This window comes from Hemitrygon akajei, chromosome 13, assembly GCF_048418815.1.
Source record: "Hemitrygon akajei chromosome 13, sHemAka1.3, whole genome shotgun sequence".
NCBI classification, from domain to species: Eukaryota; Metazoa; Chordata; class Chondrichthyes; order Myliobatiformes; family Dasyatidae; genus Hemitrygon; species Hemitrygon akajei.
In genome coordinates, this window is record NC_133136.1 from 103,782,668 (window position 1) to 103,808,828 (window position 26,161).

Consider the following 26,161-nt stretch of genomic DNA (forward strand, 5'->3'; position numbering starts at 1 on the left):
GGGTGGCGGGTCCTGACCTCCGCTGGCTCCCAAGCTCTCCTGGGTCCTAAGGACCACCGCACTGAATTTCCCCGGGTCCTAAAGTCCACCACTTTGAGATAAGTTAAATGGGACAAGTGGGGGCTGTGATGGTTTGGGTATTTCATCCTCCACAATACTCCGTGCAGGAATTTAAACTGGAGGTGGCAGTGTTTTGCATTGCGCCATCAGCCGACCGGAAAAGGGGAGGGGGGGGGGTCAGGTTGAATCTTGCTAGGAAAAATTTAAGCCAAATACAAAGCTACACACTCAATACAGTGTCAAAGGCAACGACTTAAAATTTTGGACAGCATCGCGATCTGACTTAAAATGGCGGACGGCGTCGCAATCCGACTTAAAATGGCAGACAGCATTCTCCTTCCTCGGTTTGTAAGTACGAGTTGTTCGTAAGTCAGACGTTCATAACTTGGGGACTACCTATAGGGGTTTATGAAAGGGAAACTAAATATTTGTAACATGTACAGTTTTATGTTGCATAAAACTACAGGGGCAGGAAGTGTAATGTGTGGATCTATTTCCTTTAGAGCAATGCCCCCCCCCCCACCCACCCCAGCACTATGTATTGACTTGTCTACACACATGCAGTTCTCCCCCTCTCCTCTTCCCTCCCCCTTCCCCCAATGTGAATACACCATTAAAGCCATCTCCTGTGTTCATGCTTTTATTTAATATATGTATAGTTGTATACAGACACAACAGAGAGCATAATGGAAATCAGCCATGGCCAAGATCCAGCACAGGGTTGTGTGAGGATAAGAGCTCTGGGATTGAACACTCAATCAGCAAGTTGGTGGAGTGCTGATCATCATTGTTCTGAAGAGTAGAACAATCGTTATGATCACTCTGGGTTAGAAGTTTGAATCTGGCATTATCAGACAGAATCAAAATCAGAAACGAAAAAATCTGCAGATGCTGGAAATCTGACCAACACACACAAAATGCTGGAGGAACTCAGCAGGCCAGGGAGCGTCTATGAGAAAAAGTACAGTCGATGTTTTGGGCCAAAATCCTTCAGCAGGATCAAAATCAGGTTTATGCCATGAAAATTATTGTTTTGTGGCAGCAAAAAAAATAGGATAAGTTACAATAATAAATAGTGTGAAAGACAAATGACAAGAGAAGTTCAGAAATCTGATGGCAGAGGGGTATCTGATGGTAGCAGTGGGATGAGGACATGTCCTGGTTGGTGATGGATCTTCTGAAGATATCCTTGATGTGGGGATGTTGCCGGAATTGGACAGGGCCGGGACGTGTGAGTCGGAGGTTCAGTTTTGCATTGAGAGGGAATTGTTAATGCAGTGTTGGAGAAAGAGGAGGAACCTGGGTAAGAGATCACCATGAATTGGTCTGGGTCCTGCTCTGGGAATCCTCTCTCAGTTATGCAGGAACAAACTTCTCTGGTCTTTCAAAGCTCTGTGGCAAGGGTTTCCAGCCTTTTTTGTACCATGGACCCCAACATTATCCAAGGGGTCTGTGGACCCCTTGGTTGGGAACCTCTGGTCTATGGGCATGCAGGTTATGGGCCTTTCCTAGGATACTAAACTTTCCAGGGGCAAATTTGCTGGAAGATACTGAAGGTGGCTGGATCCCTCCATTTGTTTCATGTCATACCAAAAATGAATATTACATATGTTGTGATCTACCTAGTAAATTCAAGATTATCTTTAATATTTAATAAAAATTGGATTGCTTAGTGCATGGAAGTTTTTAAGTTGTACTGACCAGTTTCTGATGTATTATCAAAGGCTGGTGCTCCGAGGAAGGAAAGTGGTACATGCCCATCACCTTTGGGTCACAAAGTCAAGCCTAACCCCAGTCCAACTGGATGATTTTATTGCTGCATTGTATGGCAACACATGTCAGATGAGCTTGCTAATTGAAATTCCCTCGTACATTTCTGCGTTCCATGCGGCATGTAGACTGACTTCATATTGGGTGGAACGATATAGCTTCAAAACTAAATGTGCATACCTAACTGGTGTTTTAATACCTTTAGTGTAGACTTACCATTATAACAGAAAATACTCCAAGTGACACATGGGGCATCTCCTTAAACAGCAGTGGATTATGACCAAATAATCAATTTCAATGATCTTGATTGAGACCATAAGACATAGGACAGAATGAGGCCATTCGGCCAGCGAGTCTGCTTAACCATTCTATCTTGGCTGATTTATTATCTCTTTCAACCCCATTTTCCTGCCTTCTACCCCTATCCTTTGGTCCTGACTGAAAAAGGGAGTATTAATCTCAACTTTAAGTATACTCAATGACATGGCTTCCACAGCCATCCATGGAATGAATTTCACAGTTTCACCACCCTCTAGCTAAAGAAATTCTTTCTGATCTTATTTCTAAATGGACATCCCTTTATTCAGAGGCTGATGTTCTGGTCCTAAACTCACCCACAACAGGAAACATCCTCTGCACATTTACTTTGTCCAGGCCTTTCAATATTCAAAAGCTTTCAATGTGATCACCCCTCATTTTTCTAAACTCCAGTGAGTTCAAGCCCAGGGCCTTAAACAATAACCCTTTCATTACTGAAATTCTCGTGAACTTCCTCTGGACTGTCTCCAATGCCAGCATATCTTTTCTTAGATAAAAGGCCCAAAACTGCTCACAATACTCCAAATGCAATCTGACCAGTTCCTTATAAAACCTCAACATCATATCCTTGCTTTTGTATTGTAGTCCTCACAAAATAAATGCTAATATTGCATTTGCCTTCCTTACCACTGACTCAATCTGGATGTTAACCTTTAGGGGATCCTGCACAGGGAACCCCTCTCCACCCCAAGTCCTTTTGCATCTTTGATTTTTCAATTTTTCTCCTTGTTTAGAAATTAGTCTACACCTTTATTCTTTCTACTAATGTGCATGACCACGTAGTTCCCTACACTATATTCCATCTGCCAGTTCTTTGCCTATTCTCTCTATCTGTCTAAGTCCTTCTGTAGACTCCCTGCTTCCTCAACACTACCTGTTCATCCAGCTTTCTTTGTAGTGTCTCCGAAGCTGGCCATAAAGCCATCAATTCTGTCATCCAAAGCTTTGACATTTAATGCAAAAAAGAAGTAGTCTCAATACTAGTCACCAGCAGCCATCCAGAATAGGCCCCTTTCATTCCAACTGTTTGCCTCCTGCCAGTCAGCCAATCTGCTATCCATGCTAGTATCTTCCCTGTAATACCATGGGTTCTTACATTGTTAAGCAGCCTCATGTACGGCACCTTATCAAAGGCCTTCTGAAAATCCAAGTAGGCAACATGCTTTGTCTCTCCCGCCTGTTATTTCCTCAAACAATACCAACGGATTTGTCAGGCAAGATTTCCCCTGAAGAAACCACACTGACTTTGGCCTAATTTATCATGCGCCTCCAAGTACCTTGAAGCATCATCAGGTAAGTATCACTCTATGATAACAAGGTATGAGTGCCCTGCTCCTTATGGAATATATATCATAGATCTTCCCTATGATAACAAGGTATGAGTGCCCTGCTCCTTATGGAATATATATCATAGATCTTCCCTATAATAACAAGGTATGAGTGCCCTGCTCCTTATGGAATATGTATCATAGATCTTCCCTATGATAACAAGGTATGAGTGCCCTGCTCCTTATGGAATATGTATCATAGATCTTCCCTATGATAACAAGGTATGAGTGCCCTGCTCCTTATGGAATATGTATCATAGATCTTCCCTATGATAACAAGGTATGAGTGCCCTGCTCCTTATGGAATATGTATCATAGATCTTCCCTATGATAACAAGGTATGAGTGCCCTGCTCCTTATGGAATATATATCATAGATCTTCCCTATGATAACAAGGTATGAGTGCCCTGCTCCTTATGGAATATGTATCATAGATCTTCCCTATGATAACAAGGTATGAGTGCCCTGCTCCTTATGGAATATGTATCATAGATCTTCCCTATGATAACAAGGTATGAGTGCCCTGCTCCTTATGGAATATGTATCATAGATCTTCCCTATGATAACAAGGTATGAGTGCCCTGCTCCTTATGGAATATGTATCATAGATCTTCCCTATGATAACAAGGTATGAGTGCCCTGCTCCTTATGGAATATGTATCATAGATCTTCCCTATGATAACAAGGTATGAGTGCCCTGCTCCTTATGGAATATATATCATAGATCTTCCCTATGATAACAAGGTATGAGTGCCCTGCTCCTTATGGAATATGTATCATAGATCTTCCCTATGATAACAAGGTATGAGTGCCCTGCTCCTTATGGAATATGTATCATAGATCTTCCCTATGATAACAAGGTATGAGTGCCCTGCTCCTTATGGAATATATATCATAGATCTTCCCTATGATAACAAGGTATGAGTGCCCTGCTCCTTATGGAATATATATCATAGATCTTCCCTATGATAACAAGGTATGAGTGCCCTGCTCCTTATGGAATATGTATCATAGATCTTCCCTATGATAACAAGGTATGAGTGCCCTGCTCCTTATGGAATATATATCATAGATCTTCCCTATGATAACAAGGTATGAGTGCCCTGCTCCTTATGGAATATGTATCATAGATCTTCCCTATGATAACAAGGTATGAGTGCCCTGCTCCTTATGGAATATATATCATAGATCTTCCCTATGATAACAAGGTATGAGTGCCCTGCTCCTTATGGAATATGTATCATAGATCTTCCCTATGATAACAAGGTATGAGTGCCCTGCTCCTTATGGAATATGTATCATAGATCTTCCCTATGATAACAAGGTATGAGTGCCCTGCTCCTTATGGAATATGTATCATAGATCTTCCCTATGATAACAAGGTATGAGTGCCCTGCTCCTTATGGAATATATATCATAGATCTTCCCTATGATAACAAGGTATGAGTGCCCTGCTCCTTATGGAATATGTATCATAGATCTTCCCTATGATAACAAGGTATGAGTGCCCTGCTCCTTATGGAATATGTATCATAGATCTTCCCTATGATAACAAGGTATGAGTGCCCTGCTCCTTATGGAATATGTATCATAGATCTTCCCTATGATAACAAGGTATGAGTGCCCTGCTCCTTATGGAATATGTATCATAGATCTTCCCTATGATAACAAGGTATGAGTGCCCTGCTCCTTATGGAATATGTATCATAGATCTTCCCTATGATAACAAGGTATGAGTGCCCTGCTCCTTATGGAATATGTATCATAGATCTTCCCTATGATAACAAGGTATGAGTGCCCTGCTCCTTATGGAATATGTATCATAGATCTTCCCTATGATAACAAGGTATGAGTGCCCTGCTCCTTATGGAATATGTATCATAGATCTTCCCTATGATAACAAGGTATGAGTGCCCTGCTCCTTATGGAATATATATCATAGATCTTCCCTATGATAACAAGGTATGAGTGCCCTGCTCCTTATGGAATATGTATCATAGATCTTCCCTATGATAACAAGGTATGAGTGCCCTGCTCCTTATGGAATATATATCATAGTCCTTTTCTATGATAACAAGGTATGAGTGCCCTGCTCCTTATGGAATATATATCATAGATCTTATCAAGTCCTCCTGAGGCAACAGATGCTTGAGTGAAAGTGCACTTAGTACTGGAGTGTCAGCCTGAATTTGTATGCCAAAACCTCTGATTGACTTTATGTACAATGCACTGACACTGCTCAATACTTATTTAAGTATATAGCTACAGTATTGTGCATAGGTCCTAAGCACCCTAGAATTTTTATGTGATGTCATATGGTATTGCCTGTAAAGTGCCCTGATCTCAACATCATTAAGGCTGTCTGGAGAGTCAAATGTAAGCGAGTGATACAGCCAAAGTCTGCAGAGGAACTGTGGCAAGTTCTCCAAGATGCTTGGAACAACCTACCAGCAGAATTTCTTGTAAAACTGTTCAGCTTTCTTTGTATTATCTCCAAAGCTGGCCATAAAGCCATCAATTCTGTCATCCAAAGCTTTGACATTTAATGCAAAAAGTAGCAGTCCTAATACTGACTGCTGGAGTCACCAGCAGCCATCCAGAATGGGCCCCTTTTACCTAAGAGAATTGATGCGGTTTTAAAGCCAAGGGGGAGGGGGGGTCACACCAAATGTTGATTTGATTTAGGTTTTTTTTCACTGTTTACTGCTCTTTATAGTTTTTTTTATATTTAGAAACTTCTCATTTAATTATTTTTGAAAACATCTTCACTTTATAGAATTTTTTGCACAGTACTGTACTCTAAAAGCCTTTATAACTTGTTGTGAATGGAATTTAAGATTGCCATCATTTGGACCCAGTCCTTATCCTGAAAAAGAGTGCTGTAGTAGATTATTTGTACTGTCAGAATTCTTTAGTGAACTTCAGACTTCATTCTGTGGGATTTCTATCTGTTATTTGGCAGAAACCTTTCATATTAAATCCAGAATATTTAATTACATTGTTGCATAGAATTTACTAATCCAAAATTATGCACTGGAAATTGTGCTGATGTCTGCATCTAAAGTCCTTGTTTGTATTCCTCCACTTACAAAACTGCACAAGGACAAAGGTTCATAAAATTTTGCTAAGAAAAATAATTAGAGTCGTTAGATTGTTGTATTGTTGCTGTGCTGAAGCAATAGCCATGTCAAGGAGATCGAAGATCCCTGTCATTTTGAATTGCCCATGTTTGCTACCCCGCAAAGAACTCTAGCAGAGACCCTTGCTATGGATCATTAATTAAAACACTCTTAATCCAACACACATCGCTCTATGGCTCCCTCTAGCTGGACTCATGATCCTCCTAACAAACTGGAGAATTTAAATTCAGTTAATTATCTGTAGTTTTAACCATGGAAATCTCAGGCTGTTAGGGGAAAAAAAAGACAAGCTCTCTGATATGCTTCAGGTTAGGAAATATACCCTTCTTTGTGGTTCTGATGTGTGACTCAAGGCCTGTGGCAGCGTGACTGTTCTCTGACACGACTGACAGAACTACTCAGTGTAGTAACTTGTAGAATACCTTCATCGAAGGACTAAGAATACAGTACCTGCTGCCTTCTCAGTGGCAACAGGGGTGAGCATTAACTCTTGCTTCATCAACAAAGGCTATGTCCTGCCAATTAATAAAAATAGTTCTCTACTTCGAGCCTGTGGACCTGGTTTGATTACCCTGTGCTCCAGAATTCAGATTTCCCCAGTTTAGCCCTTCCCACAATCCCATTCGATTGTTTGGTCTTCCCCCTTATTTTTTCAGGTGCCACTTTCCTCTTTTTTTCCTTCACCCCTTATTTTGTTCAAATGGTTTTCAGTTAAAAATTCCTGTGTTGTTCCCTCTCTCCATTCCACTCACTCTTTTTGTTGATCCCAGACTCCAATGGCAATGCTGACAATGACTATTTCTGTTCACTTATAAGTCTGGATTCCTTAAGGTTGTTATAGCTGGGGTTGGGTGAGTGGAGAGAGGCTCCCACTACCTATCGAATGCTCCCAGTGGCATGTGTCTTAAATAGCCTCTGAGAACCACGTCCACCTCTGGCCCTTTACGTGTGGCCTAGCTACTCTGCCCAGTGGAACCATTTCTGCTGACAGGAGGAGGAGCAAAAGAGGGTTACTGGTGCCTTAAAGCAGATGCTTTGGCTAGATGAGGATCATCAGCTGTGGTTGGCAGCTTGCCTAGGGGAAGGAGAGCTCTGATCTCCACTGCCTTGTGGATATACACACTCATAGGGAAGGCTTCAGGAGTAAACCCCGAGCAAAGCTGCGGAGCTGGAGTCCCTAAGGCAGTCCTGAGTTGATTTCAATGATCACTGGCATCTCCTGCGATGCCACTGGTGTGGAATTGTATGGGTCTCTGCCACTCCTTTGGATGTATCAGCTGCATGGAGAGGGGAAGCCTTCTACATGAGCAAAAGCTGGCTGTCCATATTATGGAGGGCCTTAATCAGCCTGCCAAACTGAATGGATGACAGTGAGCAAATAAATAAATGATGATCAGTGTCCTCTCCAAGATTGCCACATTCCTCGGTCTCCCTTTCACCCACAGCTGCTGGTAAGTATCAAGGCCAACTACATTGTAATAATAATTATTCAGCAAAGGATGTGACTGTACTGGAGAGCCGGCAGAGAAGATTCACCAGGATTAAAAGACTTCAGTTATGGTGAAAGATAGTAAAGGCAGGGCTTGTTTTCCCTGGAGGAAAGTCAGCTAAAGGGGGACCTGATACAGGTATAAAGATTATGAGATGGTTAAAATCTTTTTTCCATGGAAAAAAAGAGGAATAGGTTTGAGATAAGAGAAGGGAGTTTAAAGGAGATCTGAGGGATAAGTTATTCTACGTAGTTGATATCTGGAATTTGGTGCCAGAGAATGTCATGGAATCCAATGCAGTTTGTTAAGTTTGAGACATTTAGGTAGGCAATGCAGTAGGTAAAAGCATAGAAAGATACCATTCCTTTTCAGCCAGATTGTCAGAAGTATTGGCATGGACACTGTACCAAAAGGCTTGCTTCTGATCTAGGACTGATGTCTATTCATTATTCTTTGTACATTGAATTGAATATTTTCCTCTGCCGAGCAAGATATAAAGGTCTCACAAAAAATTGTTCAGAATTGCTAGGATTGACTTCTGAAAGCCGTGTTTCTGATTAAATGTCACACTCTGGGATTAAATATGCAGCAGTGGACGCCTGGTGTTTTGTTACAGGGTGGTAATTAAATAGAATGATTTCCACTGAGTGATGGCTAGATAATTTGATTATGTTGGTCTTCTTGGCTGAATTCCAGTCTTGCAATTTTGGCAATTTGTTGAGTTATTTCAAGGCACTTCTTGCGAGGCTCTACTCGTGCATGGAAGCTTAGTCAGCTGGAGCATAGATCAGAAAATTATCTCAGACTGTAGCAAGCTTAGTTTGTGACACTCTTAATTTGTAAATGATTAAAATTAATTCAACATAACTCAGATGCTTTACAAATTGGGTGTGCTGATCTCTGTCACTGATTCTTCAATATACTCCTCAGTCTGGAATTTGCCTCATAATGTTTACCAGTGTTTAGGCTATAAGTGAAAAGGTACTGCCTTTGAACATATTGATTGTTTGTGCATCTTATTATTCTATAAATTCCTCCTAATTTATTTCCTCAACTTGCTTCCATGCTGGGGCTCAACCTGAAATATCGACCATTCTTTGCCCCCACAGATGCTGCTTGACCTGTTGTCTTTTTTGGCAGCTTATTTTTTTGCTCCAGGTTCTAACATCTGCAATCTCTTGTAGTCATGGTATGTTATCATTTATGACCAAATTATTACAAAATTTATTTTCTTCCCATCAGTCTGCAACTGAAAAACAAGGACTGAAAAAGATGCAAAGGTCTTCAACCTGCTCCGTTACATCTCTTTACACAGATGCTGCCTGACCTGCTGAGAGTTCCAACATTTTTGTTTTTTTTCCCACAGTTTTTTTTTTGGTGTTCCTCTATTGGGAATCATTTCATCAAATTTCACTTATGGATTTTGTTACGAATTAAGAGAGTATAATTGTTTTTTTTACTTATGTCTAATTTATAAGAAAAATTCATTCATGACTGTTTTTATATTAACCTGCAAATTTTTGCTTCAATGTTTTCCCAAAATAATAAGATGGTATTTTTCACTTGTGTAGATCGACGTGTGAACAATACTTAAGTATTAACTGCTTAACACCAACCAGAGCTGCTGCAAACAATGCTTCCTGTACATCATCCTCAGCATCTACGATGATATCAGGATGCTGATTTGACACAGTATGAATCAAAAGCAGAGGATGCAGGAATTACTTAGGTGGTCAGGCAACATTTGGGGAGAGAGAAAAATAGATACTTTATTAATCCTGTTGTGTTCTTCATAGATGAAACCTGACTTAAAAATTTCCAGCATTATATTGATACTTTTGATTTTATTTGCATTTTTACTGTCCTATTTTACGTTGTGATTTAAATATTCTGTTTTCATAAATTTAGTGTGATTATTTTAATAAGCCAACTTTTCTCTCTTGGAAATATGTGGATCGGGTCTGTGAGTTGATGTTAGCTAAGGCAGCCACTGAGATGCTTCAGTTGGTTTCAGTGATACCGGCTGAAAATGCTCATGCATTAGATGAGGACACAATTTTATCCTACACCTCCTCCAGAGGAAAGAGCAATTTTGCACTACTCACTGAGAATGCTTGCACGAGGTAGATGGGCAGAAAGGTTGGGTACGGATGTGATGCACTGAAGGCATGCATTTCCGTATCGTGCAAGTCGATGACCCTGAGGAGTGCAATATATAGTCGAGGTTCTGTCAGCTGCACGCTCTCTTGCACTTATTTTGATACTGCGCGTAACCGGTCCTTCCAGCCCTTCTTTGAACTGTGGGAGGAAACCAGAGCACCTGGAGGAAACACACAACGTCGCAGAGAGAACATACAAACTCCTTAAAGGCAGCAGTGAAAATTGAACCTGGAGTGTAAAGCATTGTGTTGACTACTATGCTACTATGTGGCCCAAAATCACAGGTCATTAGTTTGTTCATTGAAAGGCAAGAAAGGGAATAATAACTAAAATTAAAAAGATTGGAAGTACTGCCATATACACAGATGAGCTTATTATTACTAATTATTTTTTACCATTTTACGTTTTGCCGAGACTGGTGGAAATGTCATGGAGTGGTTTGGTATTTTCTGCCTTATTTGATGACAAACTCCAAATGCTAGTTGGCAAAGTCACAGGTGGGATTGGTCTTTTGTAAGTATGCTCCCTGACCAGGAGGCTGCCCAGGACTCCAATGGATTGTGGCTCACCAGTGCCTGATCTGCTATTTTTAACCTGAGGACTGTGTGGAGAAGCACTACTATCCCCCCGTTGAGTAAAACCTGCTGATTATAGAGGCAGAAGAGGCTTCTATCCAGCTTTCTCAATTATCGCTGTAACAGACAGCCAAATGTGCTTGGCTCTTTCATTTATAAGTTGAGGAATGGAATGGTGCACCATCTTGAAAAATCAAAACTGCAAGGAGTAAAATGTAATGCTGTTCTCACTTAGAACTTGTTAAAAAAACAAACCATCTTTTATCATTGCCTCCAATGTTTTGAGATATCAAAATGTCACATTTAGTTAACCAATTAAGAATCTAATATACAATTTTTCACCTACCATTTCAGTTTTTAATTTCTCCAGTTTTCTTCTCAATGTTCATGTGTAAAACCTTAAAAACAAATCTACAAACCGTTTGTACTTCAAGAATAATTTATATTAAATGTTATTTTAAAAATCCGTAAGTCTTTTTTCTGGATTCTGGTTGAGTTCTGCTGAAACTTTCGGTTAGATGGTGGCATGCATACATGTAGCAGCCTTGTGGGGGCTAACCAGAGGTGCTTTTTTTCTTTGCTAAATGTGTTTTTATATGTGATAAGACTATTTTTAACTCTGATAACTGCATGTACAGCACATCTACGGCATCAGTGAGCTGCTCATTGTTGGGATTAGACATCGGGGCTGTCGTAAGAGCTGACCAGTGGTTCAGAGAAGGTGAATTGGCCCATAGGTCTGAGTGAGTCGTGTCTGGCTGAGGAGTTTGAGTTGGGCTGTTGGTTTGAGTTCGGGAGAGCTTGTCTGGGTGCAGATCAGGCTGCCGCCTGCTACTCGAAAGCACCAGAATTGGTGCCTTCAAGTTGGGGCGAAGGCGGCATGTAGTGGAACCGTGAGTGAATGTCTTGGATGGTTCTTTTGTGATCACAAAATCCTGTTGGACATTAATTGCTGCAGGCCTGCTTCCCATGTTTGGTGGCGTGAACGGTGGCGAGGCAACAGTGTTGCCTTTGTTGTAGCGAGGTCTTAAGCCTCAAGACGCAGGCTTGCGTTGTAGTGTGGCATCTGGGCTTGCTTGGGGGGGGGGGTGGACGCGCCCATTTGGTGCTGCCCCCCAGTGTTGGATTGGTGGAATTACAGGCTGGACTGCTGGGAACTATCAATTTGTGGACTTGACGCTCAGGGTCTTGCAATAAAAATGCGTTTTCTTATGTGACTATGTATTTTTTTTCTCTCTTTCTCTTTATTTTGTATACACGATTATGTTTTTGCATCTTGGCCCCAGTGGAATGCTGTCTCATTTGGCTGTATCCATGTATAGTTTGAATGACAGTTAAACTTGATGTGATTTGATTTTGATTTGAATTAAGTGGAGGGCTATTGTAAATCTTAAATATGAAATAAGTATGAGTAATTGTTGCAAACTCTCTCATAGGTGAGGCCCCTAACTCCAAATTGGATATGAAAGTAAGATTTTTTGCTTGGTGTGGTATAAAGTTACTTCAGCTGGTTTCTCATGTTAATCAGCTGACTTTTTTGACTAATGGAAGCCCAGTTGATTAAGAAACGGAAGCCTGTGGAGCTTACTTCACATTCAGTCTGAACAGACTCAATTCCACTTGTCTCATCCCCATGTATGATTCATCAATAAACCAAACATCTATCCATGCCACCTTTGCTGTCTGGAGTAGAAAATCCTGAAAATTCATAAGCCTTTGAGAGAAGAAATTTCTCATTATCTGAGTCGTAAATGGACATCCCATTATCTTGTAGTAATGTTCGTGGAGTTAAACAACACCACCCAGCAAAATATTATCACTGGTTCTATTTTATCAAGGGCCCTCAGAATCTCATATCTTACATTTTATCATAAAATCACCTTTTCTAAATTCCAGTGATTAATAATCCTCCCAATCTGTCCTCATAAGGCAAGATTTTTATTCCACGGATCAAATTACAGAGCCTTTTCACTGCTGTTCCCAGGTCTATTTTCAGTGCAGTGACCAACATTGTATGAGTGTAGTCTCATTAAAGTTGTGTCCGAATGCAGCAACGCTTCTTTCATTTTGTTCTCTGCCACTTTTGGAATGAGAGCTATCTCCTTTAGGTTGAAGGCGAATTGTTTTCAGTAAGTGGAAGGTGCCAGTGTGCTATTTTAATGTGGCATAGCTGTTGAACACCAGCTACAACCAGGAGGGAGAACTCCATTCGCCCCATCACTGTACAATTCCCACAACCTTATGGATGCACTTTAAGGACTCTTCATCTCATGTACCCGATGTTTATTGCTTTAAAAAAATTATTATTTTTTGCATTTGCACAGTGTGTTGTCTTTTCCACACTGGTCGTGCTCCCTGTTGGTGCAGTATTTCATTGATTCTGTTATGGTTATTGGATTTATTGAGTATGCTTGCAAGAAAATGAATCTCAGGGTTGTATATGGTGACTTGTAAGTAATTTGATAATAAATTTACTTTGAACTGGGCATTTATTAGACCAAGATGACTAGAGGGCTAGCTGTGCTGGTCAGACTTGATTCATGCACAAGTGGGCAGATTGCATGCGTTTGCATGGTCCCGTCATCTAAAGAATGAAATTAAAAATAGCTGTGGCCCCAGCATTGATACCTTTGAGATTACATTCCTTCCAGGGGTTACAAAATGACAATTTATGGACATCCATGTATATGAATGAGCATTTCAGATCCAATTGGATGGCTTTGGATATACTTGCAGGATTATAGGCATCTTCTGCTTGGTGTACAGGGTATTACGCCAGCCTTCTCTCTCCATCAACCTCTCCCACCTTCTGCCCCTCCCATCTCCCCAACTACACCAGGTGTGAGGTCCAAGGACTAAGCAGACTCCTGTGCTCAGTTATGGAATCAGTGAAGGTGACTGCCAGCCACTCATCTTCTCTCTCTCCCATTGCCGCTGTTTCTTTTCACTTCCAATTTACAAAAAAAAATGGGTTATAACCAGTTTCCGGGAACAGAATCCTGTTGTAGCCCGAGGACTGCCTGTACTTACAGGTAACTATCCATACATTCTGTTGTCTGTCAATTAGCACATTCTCTAGTGAACAGATTCTTTAGCCTCTTGTCCTTGAATCCTGAACTTGAGGAGTAACTTCATATGCTACATTACACCTATATTAATAGGCGGATCCCCAATGTGCCCTCATGTTTGTTAGACAAGATTTTTATTCATAATACCACTTTGGTTGGTGCTGGAATATGTGACTATTTGGGCGTATTCTGGAGTTAGGGTATATAACAAATTTTAAGTTCAACAGCAGCCATTCCTCAGATTTGAACGTGGATTGTAGATTGAATGTAGCTCTGAACAATAGTTTTCCTGGAGTTGCTATCAAACCTGACCATGCTGATTAGCATTCATTTTGGGTGTCTGGAGTGTGAGTGCAAAGAAGGAGGTATGAAACTACATGTAATTGAAGGAAGCATTGTAGATACATTGGAACTGTAGAATTGTCCTGCTGCTACGAGTTGAGAGGCCTCTTCCTCCAAGAGTGTCTCATTTTGTTGAATAAAACACTTCTATATCCACTAGCTTCAGTGTTTCTCTGGTGACTTTGTTCACGTTAAAAATGGCGACCCTTGTGGGCTGACCCCAGCACATCCCCAGATTGTGTTGATTGTTAACGTACACATTACATTTCACGGTATGTCTGGCTGTACATGTGGTAAATAAGACAGAATCTCAATATTGAATCTACCTTCATGATAATCTGATCCATAAGTGAGATATCATTAGGAATTACCGTAGATTCCGGACTACAGAGCACACCTGATTTTAAGCCGCTGGCACTAATTTTAGAAATAAAATCAATTTTGTACTTGTACAGGCCGCACCGGATTTTAGGCCGCACCGGATTTTCGGCCGCAGGTGTCCCACGTTGTAATATGAGATATTTACACAGAAAGATATTACACGTGAGGATTTTTTTAACTTTTAATTAAATCCATATGGTAACAAAAACAAATACATATTGCAAATGCTTTTTTTCGAACCGTGCCCGTACGCGGCTACTTTTAAATATACGTTGCGTATACTTCTTTACTGAACAACATTCCAATATCTCCTAACGACTGGTAAAAAATATATATACTGCAGCCTACCAGGAAAAGTTATTGATACCTTTAACTTAAAAGCAGATTTCGCTCGGATCCAAAGCCGCTCGCGGAATCCGCTCCCCCCCTCCTTTCCGTTTCATCGCAAACGGCATTTAAAAGCAGATTTCGCTCGGATCCAAAGCCGCTCGCCCCTCCTTTCCGTTTCATCGCAAACGGCATTAAAAAGCAGATTTCGCTCGGATCCAAAGCCGCTCGCGGAATCCGCTCCCCCCTCCTTTCCGTTTCATCGCAAACGGCATTTTCCCACAAGACGCCGCGAAACCGGGTGTGACGTCATAGCATCCCGCGATGTAGTACAGAAAACAAATATAGTTTAAACTAAGTAGGGTAGGTAGCACAATGCTTCGAGTGTTTTCCATGTTGATGAGGGTGAGTACAAATGACTGATTTACAATAATTTAATTGTGAAAGTGCGCTTGATTTATCGTACAATTTCATTGGACCTCTGTGAACTACTCATCAATTTTATTGGTCTACTGTTACGAGGCAAAATGTTTACGAGGCGGCATGAAAAAAACCTTGCATTAGCCGCTTTGGATTATTGGCCGCAAAGTTCAAAGCTGTTCAAAATGTGGGAAAAAAGTAGCGGCTTAAAATCCGGAATCTACGGTAGCTGCCTGAAGTGTGGCAGAGGTGTGTTCTTGGCATTATGCATGCTGCTTTCTCCCCTCTTCTCCTTGTCCCAGGCTGACAGCTGGCTCCACACCACTGCTATTAATTTTCAAGTGTTTTTACAGGATTTAGCCTGTGTGTAATGTTCCACCTCAGGAGAGACTGCTTGATTGTGACCTAATGCCTTTGAGCAGCTGAGGAGATAAACACTGTAGCTCAGAGGATCTGAAAATCCTGGAACTTGATAGGTGTAATCAATTTGCCCGGACTTGTGGGGAATTTTTATGTTATATCCTCCTGTGTTTGCCATGGCAACAGTGAAAGCATAAGTAGACCATCTCCCTTTGAATTCAGTGCTGACATAATGCTAATGATAAAGAATGGGGCGTTTGACATCAAACCTTCACTGTCGGGATTCGTTGCATGGTGTTGTGTTACCACAGGCCTGGACTACATCACTGTGTCGCAGCTGGAGAACTTGCACCCACTCAACTCTACCAGTTCTGGAATAAAGGCCTATTATCAGCAGTAGTGACCATGACGGCTCCAGATAATGTTATAAATCTATCCAGCTCATTAATGTCTTTCAGGGAAGGAAGTGTCACATAGTTTTCCTGTTTAGCCCAGATGTCATTCCAGTCTGCAGCAAATCCATCATAATTGTTCCCTGGAATAGCTTGGCATGCCTGTTAAACTGCTAATACACATTGAACTGCTAAAGCACGACAAAATAAGAATTTTACTGGTTGGATCACTGAAATTGATGAACTCCAAGCGATATATTGCCCAACTCAGCAACCGTATAGAGTCTTTGTAATTAACAACTGGGTACATGCCAATGTTGAAGAGCCTTCCTTCAGTATAACGAACTAATAGCTGACATGGTCAGATCACTTAGGAGCGATGCCATGTCCCAGTGCTCAGTGTTGGTGTTTCTGAATGCGTCTTGCCGTGCTGGCAGAACAGACTTTGCCAGCTGTGTACAGTGGCACATGGTCAGGCGAGAGTAGGTCAGGGAATACTCGAGATTGAACACGATCTTCATAGCATCACTGAATGTGAGCAAGGAAGCCTTTTTTCCTCATTTATCACCTACCACTCTTGAAGTAGGTATTATCAATAATAATTGTTACTTTGTGACTGTCAATCTTTGTAGCTTGTGGCAGGTGATTTTTAAAAAATCCACTTTCAGGATGTACGCATAGCTGTAAGAACATTGCATCAAAGCGGGTAATTCTTCAAACCCCTTATGCCTGCTTCGACATTCATTACGGATCAGGGCTCGTTTCAGATCTGAGAAAGTGGTTACTTTCATCTGAGACCCACTTTACTGCACTATACCATATCCCACTAGTCTCTTAATAGCTATACGTGTATAATTATAGTTGGATACCAGGAATATTGATGGACACATGAGAGAAAGTAAGCTACAGAGAAATGAGTGAGGAAGCAGGATTGATAGGGTTGCTCTGAGTGTCAGCACAGATGTGATGGGTTGAGTGGCCTGTGTCATGAGAATATGAAAAAATATTTGAGAAATGGTATTTGGTAGAAGTTTCCAGAGACAGTTTGCGATGACTTATGGAATAAAATTGCAGACTTGGAACTCCTGGCATCTTATGTGCATTAGTATATGCCTTCTACAGTTGACTGATCGAATATCTTTACTTGGAATAAAGATTGAAAGTAGCAGTGACATGGAATAGAGTCTGGGTGGGACTTCAGTGCTCATCTCCAACTGTGGCTCATTAGCACCACAAACTGAGGTCTTCAGTTCCTAATGCTAGATTGGTGAATGAACCAACATATAGTGAGAAAACATTCCTGACTTAGTCCTCCTCAGGTTAACTGTTGGAGATGTAGCTGACCATGACTGGTCAGTAATTGTGGAGACAATGTCATATTTTAATACGTTTTCTTCCTTTTGTGTTCTGTGCCTGATCATTGTGTTAAAGAAGGAAGATACAGAGCAGATATAGGATTTCAAAAGTGCATATCCATGATGTACAGTAATTAGCAAAAAAAAAATTTTCACAATAATGTGTACACCATTCCTATTGGACAAGAAGACGAGGCTTATTTCAGGAAGAACTGTTAGGTGTAGTGCTGGAGCAGCACTTGACAAGCTAAAGAATGAGGTTCCAAACTGATGAACCACAACATTAGAGTAAACGGCAGAAGCAGCATGCTTAAGACAGGGCTAATCAATCCGAAGTATCATATTAAAACTGCAGTCTTTTCACATACAGATGAGCTTTCAATTAAACAGCAAACGAGGCTGAGGTGCTGTGAGCTCACAAAATCTTGAGAGCTGTGGGACGGGGTGGGATTGTTGGCATGCAGCACGAGATTGCCAAAGGCTCTTGCACTTGCGGCGCATTTCAATTCGAACTGACACACAGCTCATCATTCTCACTCTGCAGTAAAAGCTGTGCACTATAGAAGCAGACAACTGCTTGATTGGTACCCCATCATGAAACTTCAACATTCACACCCTCCTCCACTTGAACTACAGTCTGACCATTTAAGAATTCATTTTATGGGATATTGGCAAGACCAAAATTTAATGCCCATCCCATTTCAGTTGAGAGGATGATGGTGAATCTCCTTGAATCACAAAGAGTCTCTCAGTGTGGTTGTATTGGTAGTGAAGGGCCTCAACACCTCTCAAGTGCACCAGTGCACAATGTTAGCCAGTTAAAACTAGGACAGCTGCAAGTGTATTGGAAACACTATCTACATATTACACATCATTTTGACACAAATCTCTATTGCTGTTCATTTTATCGTTGGATGAAACTCCCATGATTTGCTGATTAACAGCTCTCTGAGAGTACCCTGATAACAATGATCACGGTGGTAATTTGCATTTGATTTTATTTTATCCATCCATATCTGGGGCGGTACTGCAAGAAGCAGGAGAGGTGTAGGAGAAGAGCTCCAAGCCAGTTATTTCATTTGCACAAAACTGGATGAATTGGAATTGAGAAATTCTCCCTTTGGCATTTGTGGAGGATATATCTGACAGACAGTATTGTTGCTAATTGTGAATAGCTTGGGCTTGTAAATTAGTGAGTATGTGCTAGAGCTCTTCTGGACATTAGTCAACTGATGCACACCCCAATAGTTAGCACCATTTCTTCCAAGGCCAGTCAGTGGAACCCTGGAGAGAATCCCAGCCTCATCCCCCAACTCCTTCCTTAAGTACTCAGATGATAAGTTGACAAATTGCACGACACATGCCGGTGATAATAAATGGGATTCTGATTCTGAATAAGGAACACAAATAGAGTCAAACCCTTTTAAAAAAATGTTATTTTTTTTTAAATGGGTGAGGAAGGTTTTTGAAGTGAGCGTTGGCATTGGAAAATATCACCTGCTGCTGCAAGGCCTTAATCAATTATGTGTGTTCATTGATTGTAAGATTGCATCTAATAACTACAATTGAGAATCTTAATGAAGTCAGTAATAAGATTAGTTGCCACGTAAAATGGAAATCATTATTTCTCCGGTTGTTGGCCATCTTTTGATGGTTAATGTACACCTAACTGACATGATTTTGACATAACGCACAGCAAGAAAAACGTAAGATGTTTCTGTGTAACATTTTTGCTTTTCAATTTTTTTTCAGTCGTGTTTTTACAGGATCTTTTTGTTCTGCATAACCCTTTGACCATATGCTTAACTAGTTTTATGGTTAGGTTTGCAATAAAAAATTGATGCCTAGGATAATTTGTGAAGCATGATATCAACAGAAATTCTTCTTTGGCCTGGCAAGTCCTTGTTTCTTTGCCTGGTTACCATGCCCTTATGTTCTTTGCTGTGTCAAAGATGAATGAAATTGCTTTTTGAACTATTTAAAACATTCAGATTGAAAATCAGCAAATATGATGTTAGCATTCAATTCAAGTAGTCTCGAATATAAAAGCAAGGATCTAATGCCTAGGCTTTATAAGATATTAGTCAGACTGTCCTTGGAGTATTGTGAACAATTTTGAGCTCCTTATCTAAGAAAGGATGTGTTGGTATTGGAGATGGTCCAGAGGAGATTCACAAGAATGATCCTGGGAATGAAAGAGGTAATGTAAGGGGAGTATTTGATGGTTCTGGGCCTGTGATTGCTGGAGTTTAGAAGAATGAGGGGGAATCTCATTGAAACCTGTGCAACATTGAAAGGTCTGGACAGAGTGGATATGGAGAAGATATTTCCTACAGTTGGGAAGTTTAGGCTCAGAGGCGACTGCCTCAGAATAGGACATCCTTATAGAAGAGAGATGAGAATTTTTTTAGTCAGAGAGTGGTGAATCTGTGAAATTCATTGTCACAGACGGCTGTGTAGAACAAGTCATTGGGGATATTTAAAGCAGAGTTTGATGGGTTCTTGATTAGTAAGGGCAACATAAGTTACAGGGAGAAGGCAGGAGAATGGGTTTGGGAGGGATAATAAATCAGCCATGAATGGCTAGTAGACTCAATGGGCTGAATGGCCCAATGCAGTTCCTATGTCTTATGGGCTATTCCCACATCAGGAATGAGAGTGTATCATCAGTCCTGTTATATGTCCTTTTCTCTTTTGGGCAATGTGTTCGTCCTAACTTAACGCTCAATTCCAAACTCCTTACTTTTAAAAGTTTTGCACCATCTTATTAAAACACTTTGCATATGGTAATGAATTTAATTGGTCTTATAATTACTGCTGTAATTTTAGAATCTTCATTGGGTTACTTTGTGGATGCCTGCAGGTCCAAGAACCTGAGATTAGTTTCCTTCACATTCTCTCTTCATTTAGTTTGCTAATATGTTGGCTAAGATTAGGAACTCATTAGAAGCTGCCTGGCCTGCTGAGTTCCTCCAGCATTTTGTCTGTGTTGCTTTGGATTTCCAGCATCTGCAGATTTTCTCGTGTTATGAAACTTAAGTAGTTAGAAAATTTTGTGGAAGCCTGCAATATTATTCAGGAAAGGGCATTTGCCTTCTTTACCCTGTCTAGTCTGTAGATCCACTGCAAAATGGTTGACTCTTACAGTCTTCTGAACTGACCTCATAAGCCATCTAGTGTTATCAAAACCATCATGTTGAAATAGAATAAGGAACTCGTGACATTGACTAAAGCATTTCATTGGGATGGCAAAACGTTACCTGAAGCTCATTTGTCCTCTCAGAGTTCTTTTCATGAGCATATGGGGATTGGAGCAAGAAACCCTAAAAAATGTGAGAAAATTAAGTCAAAACTTGCAGGTGTGCAGTGCAATGTAAAAGTAGGATATACCCACAGATATTAACACTGGAGAATTAACCGAATGATCTGGGTGTATTTTTCATGGCATTTAATTACTTGCTGTCTAGAGTAAAGTTAAGTTGCAGAGGTCTGCAGGATAGTTGCTGAATTTTGGTATCTTCAAGGTTTATTACACTTTTTCCTGTAGAAGGTGCTCTGAGCATTCCCTTGCAGCACACCAGGAATGGCAGGATGAGCAAAGCGCGTGCAGAGCTGGAAGACAGTGATAAGGTGGGAAAGAACCTGAAGGGGCTCGTGCTCGTGCTCAGGATGTTCAGTTCTTCTGGACCTCAGCAAAGAACGGTGTATGAATTATTTGTTCCTCTGAGTAGATACGCCTAAACCTAAGAGAGATCCAGGATCACATTGCCAGCAGCTGTTACGTACACATGAGGTCCTGCAGATGCTCGAAATCCAGAGCAACACGGGGATTTAAAAAACGATGGAAGAGCTCAACAGCTCAGATAGTATCTATGGAAATGAATAAAGAGACAGTGTTTCGGGCTGAGAACCTTCGTCAGAACTGGGTAGGAAGTGGAGAGAAGCCAATATGTGGGAGGAGGGGAGGGCGGACAAGCTAAAAGGTGATAGGTGAAGCCAGGTGGGTGGGGAAGGGGAGATGAAATAGGAAGTTGAGAGGTGATAAGTGGAAAAGGCAAAGGGCTGGAGAAGAAGGAGCCTGATAGGAGAGGAGAGTGGATCATGGGAGAAAGAGAAAAGGCAGGGGCACCACAGGAAGGTGATAGGCAGGTGAGGAGCAGAGGTATAAGAAGCCAGAGTGTGGAAATGAAAAAGAGGGAACTGAGAGGGGAAAATTACTGGGATGTTGGATAAATCAATGTTCATGCCATCAGGTTGGAGGCAACCTAGATGGAATGTGAGGTGTTATCCTTCAACCTGAGAGGAGGCCACAGACCGGCATGTCAGAACAGGAATGGAGATAGGAATTGAAATTATTCACCAGCGGGGAATTCTGCTTCTTGCAAATGGGGCTGAGCTACTCAACAAGGGGGTTTCCCATTCCACGTCGGTTCTCAGTAATGTAGGGAAGACTGCACTAGGAACACTGGATACAGTGGACGACCCCAACAGATTCACATGAAAAGTGTTGCCTCACCTGGAAGGAGTATTTGGGGCCCTGAATGGAGGTGAGGGAGGAGTTGAATGGGCAGGTGTAGCACTTCTGCTTCCCGGGATAAGAGCTGGGAGGGAGGTTAATGGTGAGTAATGAATGGACAAAGGGAATCACAGAGCGAGCAAAGGCCGGGAGTGGGGGGGTGGGGTGTATGTAAAGATGTGCTTGGTGGTAGGGTCCCACTGAGATGATGGAAGTTGAAGAGAATGATGTATTAGATGTGGAAGCTCATGGGGTGGTAGGTAGGACAAGGGGAACTCTATCCCTTGTAAGGCAGTGTGAAGATGGGGTGAGCATGGATGTCCGGGAAATGGAGAAGATGCAGGTGGGGCCGGCATTAATGCCGGAGGAAGGGAAACCCCATTCTTTGAAGGAGGAGGACACCTCTGCTAACCTGGAAAGAAAAGCCTCATCCTGGGAACAGAATATTTTCCAAGCTCTTTCTGCGCTACATTAACAAACTGTATTGGTGTTGTTTCATGCACCATGCAGAGCTCATCAATTTCACCAAATTTCTCTTTTCTCAGTTCCTTCGTGGCCGCTGCATCTGTTTCCAGGACATCATAGATGTCCTCCTCTTCAAAGAGCAGTGTTTTCCTTCCTTCACCATCAATGCTGCCCTCACCTGCATCTCCTCCATTTCCACACTCACACTATCTTCCTCCAGCTCTAACAGTGATAGAGTTCCTCATGTCCTCTTGTACTATGCCATTAGCCTCTGCCTCCAACACATCAACTTCTACCATCGTCAATGGGATCCTATCCCCCCAAATACATCTTTACTGCCTACTCTCCATCTTCCACAGGGTTTATTCTCTCTGTGAGTCCCTTGTGCTTTGATTACTCTCCATTAATCTCCCTCCTGATACTTAACCCTGCAAATGGCAGAAATGCTGCTCTTGTCCATTCACCTCTATTCAGGGCCTCAAACTGTTCTTCTAGGTGAGGCAACACTTCACATGCGAAACTGTTGGAACGTCTACAGTATCTTGTGCTCCTGGTGTGGCCTCCTCTACACTGCGTTTTGGTCAAGATGGTGCCGGTGAATAACAATTCCTAGGGTAACGCCTTCCAGATAGCCAATCTCTCCAATTATTTCACTTTCTCTACATCTTCTGCTTGCTCGTTTTGTTTTGATTGTGTTACGGGAACTGTTGGAGTCTGCAACCTTGCAGCTTGGAATTTGATTGAATGATCTATTGCTCTAGAAAGGACCAAGAACACAAGAAGCCTCATGGAAGAGTCTAGAGGCGGTGCTTGGGGTCATGAACGACTCAATTTTGAAGCATCAAGACAAACGTGGAAGTGGTCAGCAGCTCTTAATGGAGGCCACGGGGTGACAGTGGTTGGTAGCCAGGTCGGTGGTATTCAGACTCGGCATGGAGGGCACACTTCACGGAACGACTGAGTTTGTGCAGCCTCTCTCTTCGAATTGCTGGCGGGAGGATGTTTTCAATGTTCTGAGATTTATGTGATTATTGGACTGTACTTTATATTGTTTTTCAGTTTTCAGTATTTTCTTTCTTGTTGCAGATTGGCGGCTTGGTGCTATGTTACTTTTTGTGAGAGGGAGAAGTTGGGAATCTGGGGTCAGATGTTCCTGTTGGTGTTTTATCTGTGTGGACGATCTGTTACTTTTTGTGTGTGAGTGAAGTGGTTGGGGGTTTTGATGCTATTATTGCTGTTTATTTTTGTGAGGGAGGGTTTGTGTGTTTGATGTTCCAGCTGTTTTCCATGAGAGTGATCTGTTAGTTTTTTGTGCGAGGAAGGGTTGGGGGGGAGTTTGGCTTTGGTTTCTTTTTTGTGTCGGGGTTGGAGTGGTGGATTTGATCTCTTCTTTCAACATCTCCAACGACTTTTCTGAATTTCATTCTATCTGGATCTCTTTGTTGATGACCTCAGCTGCATCCACCAAAAGTAGAATTTCCCTGCAGCCAAAGATTTCAATTGCTATTGCCAATCCCATTCCTAACATTGGTCCATGGGCTCCTCTTCTGCTGTGGTGAGGCCACTCTCAGTTCGGAGGAAAAACACCGTATTCCAACTAGCTAGCCTCTAACTTGATGGCATGAACATAGATTTTTCCAGTTTCTGGTAATTTTTTCCTCCACTTTCCATCAAAAACTTCTATAAGTATACTGTGGAGAGCATTCTGACTGCTGCATCACCGTTTGTTATGGGGGAGGGGGGTCAACTGAACAAGATCAAAGCAAGTTCCAGAAACTTGTAAAATTAGTCAGCTCCATCATGGCCACTAGTCTCCGCAGTACCTTGACATCTTCAAGGTGTGGTGCCTTGGGGAGGTGGTGTCCAGCATTAAGGATCCTCCCCACCTAGGACACACCCTCTTCATACTGTTACATCAGGAAAGAGGTACAGAAGCATGAAGGCACACACTCAGTGATTCAGGAAAAGCTTCTTCCCTTCTGTGGTTCGATTTCTAAATGGACATTGAACACTACCTCAATGCTTTTTTATTTCAGTTTTTTGTACTACTTATTTTAACTTAACGATTTGATAGATATTATTAACTTAATGTAACTCAGTTTTTTTGTGCACAACACTTGCAGTGATATTAAATCCGATTCTGTCTTGACTCCCTCTTCTTCTATTCCCCACTCCAGTCTCTTACCTCTTCTCCTCACCTGCCTATCACCTCCCTTTGGTTCCCATCCTCCTTTCCTTTCTCCCGTGATCCACTCTCCTCCTCTACCAGGTTCCTCCTCTTCCCGCCCTTTGTCTTTTCCACTTGTTACCTCCCAGCATTCTTTCTTCATCCCCTCCCCCACCCATCTGGCTTCACCTATCACCTTCGAGCTTGTCCTCCTCCACCTCCTCATTCTGATGTCTTCTTCCTTCCTTCCTTTCCAGTCCTGAAGAAGGGCCTCGGCCTGACATGTTGATTGTTTATTTGTTTCCATAGTTGCTGTCTGACCTGCTGAGTTCCTCCAGCATTTTATGACTGGCACATTTTAGGCTGAAGATGCATTTCCTTTTGTTATTGCATAACTTCTGTTTTTCTGCTATTAAAGAGAGGTCACCTGTTCTGTAAAACCAGAATCCTGAATACTTTTAACTTTCTTTTGTTAGAACACAACAGGGAGAGTGAGTATATGGCTTCCATGTTTGAGGTGTCTATGGCTGAGGGAATTATAGGCAATCTTTATTCAACATTAGCAAAGTTAGATGCCTTTCTCAGCATTCAGTTAGTCTGTGCCAAAGGCAGCATTACTTGCCTGTCATTTCTTGGTTGCCTGACTGCAGTCATGGTGAAGAAATGAGTGGTTATTGTGTAACAAGAACCATTGGCCTGTGAGGAGAAGGGTCAGTTATGAGGATACTGAAGGCTTAAGGTCTGTGCAGGTGGCTGATGCTGGCTCTCATGGTACTCTTAATGGAGTTAGATAATTTCAGTTCATCTGCCAGCCTTCAGCTCATGGTTGTAGCATGCAGCAGGGCTCTGTCTCATTTCGAGAGGTCGAGATATGTCAGCAAATGTTGTGGAATGTGTAGGGATAATGTGATACTTGCTCAGAATAAATTTTATTATTTAAGTACGTACAGTGGCATGCAAAAGTTTGGGCACCCCTGGTCAATATTTCTGTTAGTACTGTGAATAGTTAAGTCAGTAGAAGATGAACTGATCTCCTAAAGTTAAAGATGAAACATTCTTTTCAACATTTTAAGCAAGATTAGTGTATTATTTTAGAGTGAAAAAAGGGAAAGGAGCACCATGCAAAAGTTTGGGCACCCCAAGAGATTTGAGCTCTCAGATAACTTTTACCAAGGTCTCAGACCTTAATTAGCTTGTTAGGGCTATGGCTGTTCACAGTCATCGTTAGGAAATGCCAGCTGATGCAAATTTCAAAGCTTTATAAATACCCTGACTCCACAAACCTTGTCCCAACAATCAGCAGCCATGGGCTCCTCTAAGCAGCTGCCTAGCACTCTGAAAATTAAAATAAATGATGCCCACAAAGCAGGAGAAGGCTATAAGAAGATAGCAAAGCGTTTTCAGGTAGCCGTTTCCTCAGTTTGTAATGTAATTAAGAAATGGCAGTTAACAGGAATGGTGGAGGTCAAGTTGAGGTCTGGAAGACCAAGAAAACTTTGAGAGAACTGCTTGTAGCATTGCTAGAAA

General features: G+C 41.6%; 1 protein-coding gene across 3 annotated transcripts in view; it reads left to right on the forward strand.

Annotated features, from left to right (window-relative positions):
• The window catches only part of fras1 (Fraser extracellular matrix complex subunit 1), a 518,421-nt gene that overhangs the window by 141,703 nt on the left and 350,557 nt on the right, over positions 1–26,161 (forward strand). The gene's annotated exons all lie outside the window — the stretch shown is intronic.